Genomic DNA, 10,579 nt, shown 5'->3' with positions numbered 1-10,579 from the left:
GTGAGGGGACTGGCCAGAGTGTGAGGGGACTGGCCTGGGCGTGAGGGGACTGGCCAGAGTGTGAGGGGACCAGCCAGGGCATGAGGGGACCGGCCTGCCCGCACCCCACGCAGTGTGGGTGGGCTGGGGCAGAGTGCGGATCGTGGTGCTAAGGAAAGTAAGATCCAAGTAAAGTTGTATTTAGACCATTAATTCTGTTTCAACTGTCGGGAGAAAAACAGGTCATTTAACTCCAGTGGTTCTAAAAAGCAAGGATTTTTTTTTCCTTACCAGTGATGGGGTGGTGGTAAGATTTCTCACCAAAATCAAATTACTGTTCAGTAGAGCTTTTCCTCTCAGGGTTTTTTCCATATGTAACTTATGAAAGAGGGTAGGACATGCCGTACTACAACCTTTATTATTATTACTCATCTATTTTGCTAGAAATCTGTGTATATTTTAGGTATGCATGGATTTCTAAAAACTTAATTAAGGATATGGAACAACTGTAAATTAAAACAGATATGCAGTGAGTAGAGATGAATTGTCACCCGTGCTTCCAGTCAGTGGCTTCCTCTGCAGAATGTGCACCAAGAGGTGCTTTTGATGGTCTTCAGAAAGCTGAAGGGAAGTTCTCCATAGTTTCTTTTTCTGAGCTATGAAGGCTGTTGATACTGGAACATTGTGTTGTTGTGTTGTCTTCAGCCATGTGACTTCCACGGCTGAAATGCCTGAGAGGATTTTAACTGCAATCTTGGGATCCAAAGCAGAGAGTTTAGTATAGAGATGAAGCAATTACTGAGTGGAGGAGATGAAATAAATGCATATAAATGTCTGCACCACTGCAGGCACTGTAAATAATTTCTGTTGAATTTCCTTTGTTGCACTGGGTGGTCATATTTTGTTTGTTCTCTGTTGCTCATTTTTGGTTGGGATATATTGAAATAAAAGAGAATATTTGAAGAAGAAAGACTCCAACTTTCAGAAGAGGTACAATCCAGTAGGATACATCAGGAACCAAAAGTAAATTTGCTCTGATAGTAAAATAATTTCTTCGTTCCTACTTATTCATTGTGTAATTTTGAGGAAGGCATAGGAAAGTAAATATTTAAAGTGCACATAATATGAAATGAACATAACGCACTTGTACTGAAATTGGAATTATTTGGTCATATGCATGCAAATGAATCAGTAATGTTGAAGAAAATTACATCGAGTGCTTTTAATTTAATTGATGTCCAGCAACTGTAAAACCATCAGTCAGTTTGTGCCAGACCAACTGTGTTGTGGTTTAACCCTGGCTGGAAACTAAGCCCTGCACAGCCACTCACTCACAGCCTGCTGGTGGGATGGGGGAGGGAGTCAGAGGAGTAAAAGTGAGAAAACCCATGGGTTGAGATAAGACAGGTCGAGCAAAAGCCACGTGTGCAAGTAAAGCAAAACAAGGAATTCATTCACCACTTCCCACAGGCAAGGCAGGCAGGTGTTCAGCCATCCCCAGGGATGACCCAGCAGCATCCCCTCCCAGTTTCTTGTGCCCCCCACCTCCTCACTGGGGGTGCTGTGAGGGGCAGAAAAGGCCTTGACTCTGTGTAAGCACTGCTCAGCAGTGATGGAAACATCCCTGTGTCATCAATGCACAACAAATCCCCATCCCAGCTACCACTGAGGATATTACCCCTAGCCCAGCCCAGCACAAACTGCTGTTTGCAACATGGGCAACCTTTCTCCACTGTGGCAGGCAAGATGCAACCTGAAAATTCTATCAAGGAACTGTAGCTTTGCAAATTCTTTTGATAAATAAATGTAAGTATTATATTTTCCCAGTGTTCCAGTTTGGTTTTATTGCTACATATGTTTAAAAAAAAAAAAAATTCCTCCCCAGTCCTTAGTGAATGATCCTGTGCAGTTGTGTGGATGGATTATAACTACCAGTTATAATAGTTCCAGTTCCCAAATCTTAAGTCAGATGACTGAAATGGCAGTGGATAGCAGTGTTATATTAGTCCAGTGGAAGTTAAATCCTTTTGGAATTGGGAACTGTCTGCATCAGGTAATTAGTTTTGCTTTATATTGGGATGGGTTACCAATAGTCAGCCGTTGTGAGGAGGAGGTGGCAGCTCTTGTCTGTATTGCCCAGGCTCTGGCAATGGTGGCACATGCACACAGGCCCTGCTTCCCAATCCAAGTCACCAGCTGGCTTTTGTGCTGTCACGTGTCCCTGTGGTGTGAGGCTGAAGGAAAGCATAACAACCAATTTGGAATTGTGTTGTTGTTGAGTTTTGGGAAAGTGTCCTTCCTTACTCTGGAAAACAGAACCAAGAATCTGATGGTTGGAGAGTAAACCACAAAATTCCACTGAAACCGAGGGAGCTGCACCAGACTGCAAAACCAGGCAATCTCTGGTAAAAATAACTTTTCCATTATATGAATGGATCTATTTTTACCTGCAAGAGAATTTAAAAGCTGAATTAAAAGTGTGTTGCCCTGGGAAGTACACTAAACTGTGTTTTCTCTCCCTTAGAACATGACTAGCTGTTCTCCAGCTTTGCATAGGCCTTGGAAAGGATGGAGCTTCTGACTTCAGAACAAAAGAGGAAGAAACATGCCAGTGGAAGGAAATGTTACTGGAGCTGAAGGCGCTGCTTTGGGGCAGCTCTGAGGTATCCTCTGTTGTTTTTAATTAAGGATTGCTCACTTTATTGTATCTCCAGAACTTTAAAGTTTTGTAAGGTCCAGACTTCTCCACTGCTCTTGCAGCTCTTTGCCTACAGTTTGTGACATAATTACTGCTGCTGGTCTCAGCAACCCATTGAAATTGCTGCTGCTGGTTCTAATTCACAGTCAGGTGGTGTGAGACTGCAGAAGGTACTCCAGATAGGGCAGGAGGCCTACTTAGTTAAAATAAAATAACAGGTAATACAAAAAAGAAGCAACACGTTACTATTTCTCCAAGAAGCATTTAACGTGCTCCTCCTGCTATGTGCTAATTGATTTTTGCAACATCAACACACAGTGTATTTCCAGGATGTTCTCTTTGAACCAGACTTCCTGCTGTCTTGAAAAGTCTCTTGGTTTTTTTATTTGTTTTGTGGAAAGAATGCTTCCTGGTTTTTTACAGTTAAGGGCTGACTTTCCTTGGAAATGGTTACTATTGCCCTAGAGAGTATGTGATGGATGCAGAATGAAGAAGTAGCTGGAATATGGCTTGCTCAAAAAGACTGTCATAAATTCCCTAGGTCAGGATGGGCTTTCAGATATGAGTGAATGTTGTCTGGCTGCCACAGAATGATGGGAAATGAGAATTTGTAAATCCAGTCCAGCTTAATTACAAGGCAGCACCTGTATGAAAAATTATTTTTGTTTGTAACTGAACCACCTTACTTAGCACTGAATTTTGGCTAAGACTGGAGGATAAAATGTGGTCCCACTTCCTAGTTTCATCCTAGAGATTGTCAAGTGGTGCCCTTGGCCATATAAACACATGAGTATCCAGTTGGACTTTTGGGATATATTTTGACTCAAAAATGTGAAGAATTGGGAGCCTACAGCAGCAGTAAACCCTTCTAACCTTTTTACCATTTTAACAAAGAAATAGCCAAGGAGAGAACAAGGAAAAATATGTGCAAATGTTCTACCAACTTTTTTTATAGTTGTTAGTAGATAACCTTGGGAAAAGGTGTTTATTTGAAAGGTTGCTTCCAAAAAAAAGGAGAGAGAAACTCTGTGCATACTTCACATTCTAACATTTAGAACACATTGTCCATTTTTAATCATGTTCTTGCTGTAGAAATTTGACACATAATTCTTTTAAAATATTTAAAACATCTCTGGTGCATTAGCTACTATTTTTCTCTAAAACACCATGGTTTTTACACTAAACAGTAATAATTGGCTACCTCTCCACCCCCAATTTTTTGTGGGTGGTTTTTTTTTTTTTTACATTGGGGATAGTCTTCCTTAACATAAAAAACAATGCCCAACTTACCCTGTCTTTTCATGATGTAAACAGGTGAATTATGCTGTTGTAGCAGGTCAGTAATTACAACCTGTGGGACTTGGATGCAGAGCACAAAATACTTCTGATGTCATTAGTATAAATAAAGAAGGAGTGGAACAGATAATATGTGTGTGGAAGGCATGCAGACAATGGATCAGCTTCTTAACTTATTAATTCTTGCTGATGTGTGGTTATATGAAGACATATTCTGTCTCCATGTTTTAGGCAAGCACTTTAAGGGCAAGATTACAAAGCCAAATTGTGAACTGCAACTGTAATCTGAAATCAATAAAATGAAATAAAATACAGAAAGGTTAAATTATAAAATACTGCATTTGGAACGCAAAATTAAATGATCAGATGCAAACTGGAGAATAATTGCATAACAAAAAAAATCAAACTGAATGATTAATTATAGGTAACACTTCAGCAGTGATTTTTTTCCTACCTTTCTTCATGCAAGAGCAGTGATTTCTCTCTCAGTAGCACTGACAAGTTCTATACTTAAACCATGTGTTGCATGGGAAAGTATTGTTGGGGATTTGAAAGGAGACTGGAAAAGGGAAGTGAAAATAAATATATTTGCCTCTGTACACTATGAACAATTTTTAAATTACTTATGTTTGTTTGTTCTAGAAGATGAAGCCTGGACACGGATTTAACAGTCCACAGCATGTTAGGTTTTTGGATTTAATTATTTTGGTCATTAGGAGGCTAGTGATCAATAAGAGTCTTACAAGGATAAGGGGTGAAAAAGCAATTCAATTTTCCAGAAGAAAGATGGCATTTACCATGTGTAAATAACAGAATTATTTTCTGACCAGGGGGGATGTGGTGGAGTTGATGTAGGATAAGGATAGTTTGGACAGACATCTATTTTTGAATCTTGCTTCAGGACAGAAAGATGGACTAAGCAGTGCTGTGAAACATCTTCTGTTCCTGAATGTGTGGCACAGCAATAATGATAAGAATAATAAAGTCATTCTGTTTGTCTTGGGTGTCCTGTATCCTGTAAATAGGGAATAAGCTGTGCTTAATTTTGGGAAAGAGGCATATTCCAAGTGGGGGAGATGCTGTCAGAAAGGACTATTGTTTTGATTGGGGATCTGGCAGGAGTGGGTAAGTAGATTAAATTTGTATACAACCTCCCCTTGCTGAGGCCATCCAGTGAGCTCTGAATTGAGTATTTATTTCTTGCTACGTATCAATAGTTTGACTGTCATTCAACTAGATTTATAACCCACATCAAAGATATGTTTTTGTCTGGTTGGGGTTTTTGTTTGTGGATTTTTTAAAAAGAATATGTATTTTAAAATACACCCTCATAGGAAGTGCATTCTTTTATGCATTCCCTAGTTACGAAAAGTCAATCCTCCAGTTCTATATTTTCTGGAGACCTCTATTCCTTCTTAGGTGTAAGCCCTTGCCATGCTAGAGTTGAACTTGGATGTCTGGCCTGGGAAACAGGCTGAAGTTTCCTTTGGGTGAATTCATTGTTCTGTAATCTTGCTTGCATTCCTGATTCCCAATTCCTTGCATGCCTTTTTCTATCCTTTGCAGGCTGAGTTTTCAGTCCATAGACACTTCTTCTTGAACAGCAAGAGAAACATAATTCAAAGCTATTCCACTTGAATAATATGCCTTCACAAACTCCTGGGATTTGCCTTTCAGTGTGAATTTCTGCAGTGCTTATGTGAACATACAGATTTCTTTTGTGTTGTAAGATTTCTGCAATATCTGAACTTTAACATTTTAACATAGTCCTATGATTCCCAGCTTGTCACTTTTCCTAGAATTGCTGCAGTAATGCTGAAATAGAACAATAAATCCACTGTGATGATGAATGTTTTGAGTGAAAAGGCTGCAGCACTTTGTCCACATGAGCAAGGACTGATCAGACCAAGAGTGCTGTAAAACTCAGTCACCACTTCTGCCATTCCTTTTCTGCTGCTGAAAACTGGTGATTCTTCTTTTAGAGGTGCAGAGGGAAGGAGTCTCTTCCCCTCCCCCTGCTCCCAGATGAAAAGTTGTGGTTTCTCCCCACTAACACAATATCAGTACCTTTGCCATGTTTTCAGTCCTGGGTTGGGAATTCATTGTACAATGTGGGTCTTCTTGGATTAACTGATAATAATGCCAGCATAGCTGCACGTGCTACAGCATTTACATCTTTCTTTTTATCACTCACAGTAAGAATGCAAGAAAATACTTGGAAGTACTTATCAGCCAGTTTGGTTCTTTCAGTCTGGCTCTACAGCTTCTTAGTGTTCTGCAGGAGATGCAAAGTCACTTTTTACTAAAGGAGAACAGTTTTATTTTTTCAGTTTAAGCTTATTAATACTTATTAGAAACTAAAATCTGTCACTCCAAAAATTACTTAAAGAATCTTGGTAAGTGTTGTCAGTATTTTCATCTGGGTAAATTTAGTATTGTGGGACCTTGTATTTAAACACATGTATTGCAGTTACATACCCACCTTTTGTGGCTCAGTGTGCTTTAATAATCTGCACAGTTAACATTTGAATATGCTTTGAGCTGAATACATCCCAAACTCTGCCTGCTCTCTGGGTGCAACCCTTTCTTTTTCTGCAGTTATCACCAACAACCAAAAAGTTGGGTAGGAATTTAATTCTAAAGCTTAGAATGCCATTAAGAAAAACAATCTTTTCCACAACTGGAATTATGATTATTACACAGCAGGAGGAATGGAAGTTGTGTTTCTAGCTAGGAATTATGTTTCCTCTGCAACTTTCTATTTCAGATTTCTCTTGGCATGTATTTTGTAGCTTTCCAGTTAGAAAATATTGGCTGCAGTTGAGACTGAAGGTGCCTCACTACAGAGACAGTCAAATGACTACAGCTGATATCAGTGTGAGCACTGCATTGGGGGGTTATTTTGCTGTGCTTTTTTGTAACTCTCTTCTTTGTTTTTGTTTTATTTTTCAACAGAAGTTCAATATTTATCTGTGCTGGAGAAGTAGTGTGAGTTTTCACTGTATGGTGCCTTTCATTTTTAGAACATTGCACTGTACTTTCTGAAAATTGGAAGCAGAAAAGCTTTAACAGCACCTTGCCCATTTCATACTGAACAGATTTCACAGAGAGTTCTACTGAACTAGTGAAGAGCCAGTAACAATGTTGTCAAAAGGTTGTGTGGGTACTGTGCCTCCCAAGAACACCCTCTTTGCCACTAATCCAGATCATTTTTGCTACAGGAAGGTCTAATCAGAGTTATGGATCGGGCAGCTGGTTTCTGTTTTCTCCCAGTGTAGTAATAATGTAGAGAATATAACCCTTTTCTTCATACAAATCTAAAGTATAGAATGTTTGCCCAGTGTGCATAAATTGATTCATCTGAGTTAGATTTGTAGCACTGCAATATCACCACCACCCCCAAAGAAGAAATCTCGAAGGTGCTCTTCCGTTCACGAGGTTTCCACAGGAATATTTAGCTGTTCTGTCTCTCACTGAACCTGCCTCCCAGCTATTGTGTTACAAGTGGTGAGAATGTTGTTTGAAAACTAAATAAAAAAGTCATCTTTGAAGCAGTTCAGGGACAAGAACTTGCTGTGTTATACATTGTTTCATGAGAGCTTAACTCAGTTTCCAGGCTAGAAAACCCCAGCCCTGTGTCCTGCGGGCACAGACAGGGGGGAAGCCTCTGAAGAAGACTGAAGGGCTGGGCTTTGCATGCAAGTGTCTTTCCCCACAGCAAATGATCCAAAGAGTGACTTCTATAAATACCACATTTTCCAACTGCAGAGGTTTCTCGTCCTTTCCCGTGGATTCCTCGCCAGGCGTTTTCCCAGTCCTGAAATAGAGATGGTTCTGTAGCCAACACACACTTAAACAGCCCTTTGAGAGCTGGGTTAGATTTTTGTTGGCTTTAGTTTGAACTTTTAAACTGTCGGATTATTTTAGGAACATTTGTGGAGAAACATTGCCTCTTGGTGTTGCTTGCTCTTTTCCAGTGTTATAACAACGTAGTAAAACAAGGCTGTGGCTGATATCTGCTGTAACATTTATACCAAGAGTATTGCATTGCTATGCAGCACTTCTTTAAACAGTGACTTTTTTACCTTGGAGCACAAAGGACAATGGCTCAACAAAACTCTTTGAAACAAAGGGGATATACATTTATTTGCAGATATCCCAAAGCAAGTTTTGTTGCTCCTGGTGTCTGAAGAAATTGTACTGAGAAAATGCTAATTTCTCTTTCTATCAGATGGTGTTGGAACTGAAGTGTAGTTAATGGTCATAAATCAGAAGTAGGCAAAGTTCTATTTAAAGGTTTGTCTTTAACAGAACAACTGTGCTTTGACAATTTTCAAGTACTAAGTAGTAGAAATATTTATTTAAAAGTAAGGGATTAAAAGATACATCTGGTTTATGACAAATCAAGTTTAATCAAGTAGTTGATCCTGGCAAATATGTCAGTGTTGCTACAGCATCTTTGCACTTTTGGAGAATATAAATGCAAGTTGGGGTGTTTCAGTGTTCCCTTTTTTCGTAGGTATTTTCTGGTTATTTCAGTTTTGAAAAATCACTTAATACTGTGATCATACCACTAAATTCAGCAGGCTTTTACAAAGAGATCTTGAAATTAGAGTTCTAAGTGCAGGCTTTGGAATGCACAGCATTTTTGTAATTTTGAGGAGAACTTTGCATAGAAACTACTCTTGAGGGAGCTTAGAGCTTGTTAGTACAGGGGCTGTCTGGGTCACAGGATGGCTGTGGTACAATGGCAGGACAAAGTACTGGGCCCTGGAGGGTGTCCAGCAAGACAATTATTTCCTTCTTTCTGTTACAGTGTGTATTCTGACACTGTTTGAGACCAACACCACAGTTTGGGAATGTGATTCATGACATGTGTCAGGTACAGTGAGATACAGCAGATGCTGCACACCAGCATTTCAAGGAATTAAAAGGGTTTCTTTCTCTAGGTTGTTCTGGAGAATTCCTAGTCCAGAGATTTATTAAAAAAAAAAAAAAAAAAGGTGTTTTTTTCCTGATGTTTTTATTAAATTTTAAGAAGCAGCTGCAGTTGCTGGCAAGTATCTGAATGAGCTCACAATGGTACTCCTAAAGTACTGTCTCAAACTCACTATGTCTTCATTCCAACATTCTACCTACTGGTGATGAGTTTGCCACCAACACAATGTCTACAGCAACTGGTGTGAGTTGCAGCTGTGTTACTGTCTAGAGAGTCAAAAGTGTATAGTTGTCTTTTTTTCTTTGAAAATGAGTAGCAATAATGATAATAAACCTTACCATTATTGTCTTAATTTAGGAAAAAAAAAAAAAGGAAAGCCAAAATAATACCTTTAGGATTCTAAACTAGTAAGACAGGTATTGTCTGTAGTATACCTTACCATTAAAGGCTTGCAGATTTTGTGCAGAGGGTTTAGCATCTGTAAGTCATTCATAATAAAATCTAATCCCTCAGGTGCCATGGAAAGCAGAAAGCAATGATAGTTGCAGTTAAACAGCTGATGGATTGATAGTTGCAGTTAAGCTCAATTAACTGAGCATTAAATGCCAGCTGTGGACAGGACTCAGCTTCCATTTTGGAGCCCTCTGGTTCCATTGCAGCCCAACCCTACTGAACCCAGTTGAAATGGGGAGTCTTTATTTCTTCTGAAGTTTAACTGTAAATCACTTTGGTGGATTTTTTCTTGCATCAGTCTACAGCCATTCAGGCATAAACATTCCACTGGAGTTTTCACTGGATAGAACCAGGGCAGAAACTTGCCAGCAAAACCATCGTGTTCGAGTCCCTTGGTTCAAGAGAAGAATCTATAACTGAGCTTGGCTGAAAGCAGAGCTACTTTTACAGCAGTGAAAGGCATCTGACATGGACTTGCTTCAGTAGCTAAATATCACAGTAATGACTATGGGAACAATACAGTCCTGGGAGAAGGGAACGAGGAAGAAGAGAAGTATCTTGTGAGAGGAGGATGAGAAAATGGAAGTGTGCTGGTGTCTGTCCAGGGAGCAGCAAGAGGGCAGATTTTCTGCTCTCTGCTTTAGCTTTTGTGTCTATGTTAACCATTCAGACCTCTGATTCCTTCATCAAAACATGGATATTCTGTCAAAAATGCTGTTGCTTTGCAGGATACTTGGAAAAGTGAGAAATCCTTTAAATCAGCCTGTTATCCCCAAACCCACTTTGGTCTAGGTTCTGCTCTAGAAGCTCTCTGGATACATCAGTTGGAGTATGAGGCTGTAAATGGCATTCTGGAGTTCTGGACTTTCATAAAAGGCTTGGCTTTGATCTCAGTACACTGCATCATGTTAAAAGATTATTAGGATGGGGAGCATTGAAGTAACTGAAATGAATTATTTGGAAATACTATGCTTGATATTTGGCTAAGTGGTGTAAAAAAACCATGAAACATCACAAACTGAAATGCAATTACCTACTGTTTATAGATGTTGAGAATTCACTACCAGTGTGGATCTGGAAGTTAATGCAGTCTTACAAATGTCAATTTTAAGAAAGCCAGAGCTGTTCACAGGTATCTAAATGTGTATTTACCTTAAATTTGATCTGAGCAAAACAGACATTTGCTGCATGCCATCTGCATAAAATGGCTAAAT

At 39.4% G+C, this 10,579-nt stretch overlaps 1 long non-coding RNA gene across 2 annotated transcripts in view; it reads left to right on the top strand.

Moving 5' to 3' along the window:
- The window catches only part of LOC113947687, a 7,066-nt gene extending 973 nt beyond the window's left edge, over nt 1-6,093 (top strand). For both annotated transcript variants that reach the window (XR_003527834.1, XR_003527835.1), the window contains exons 2-3: nt 2,504-2,642; nt 5,540-6,093. This is a non-coding gene — a long non-coding RNA (uncharacterized LOC113947687). The remainder of the gene's footprint in view (nt 1-2,503; nt 2,643-5,539) is intronic.
- The last annotated feature ends 4,486 nt before the right edge of the window (nt 6,094-10,579 follow it).

Source organism: Corapipo altera, unplaced genomic scaffold (assembly GCF_003945725.1).
Source record: "Corapipo altera isolate COAL_440 unplaced genomic scaffold, ASM394572v1 50, whole genome shotgun sequence".
Lineage (NCBI taxonomy): Eukaryota > Metazoa > Chordata > Aves > Passeriformes > Pipridae > Corapipo > Corapipo altera.
Note: the sequence above shows the minus strand (reverse complement) of the source record. Positions and strands in the feature narration are given on the sequence as shown.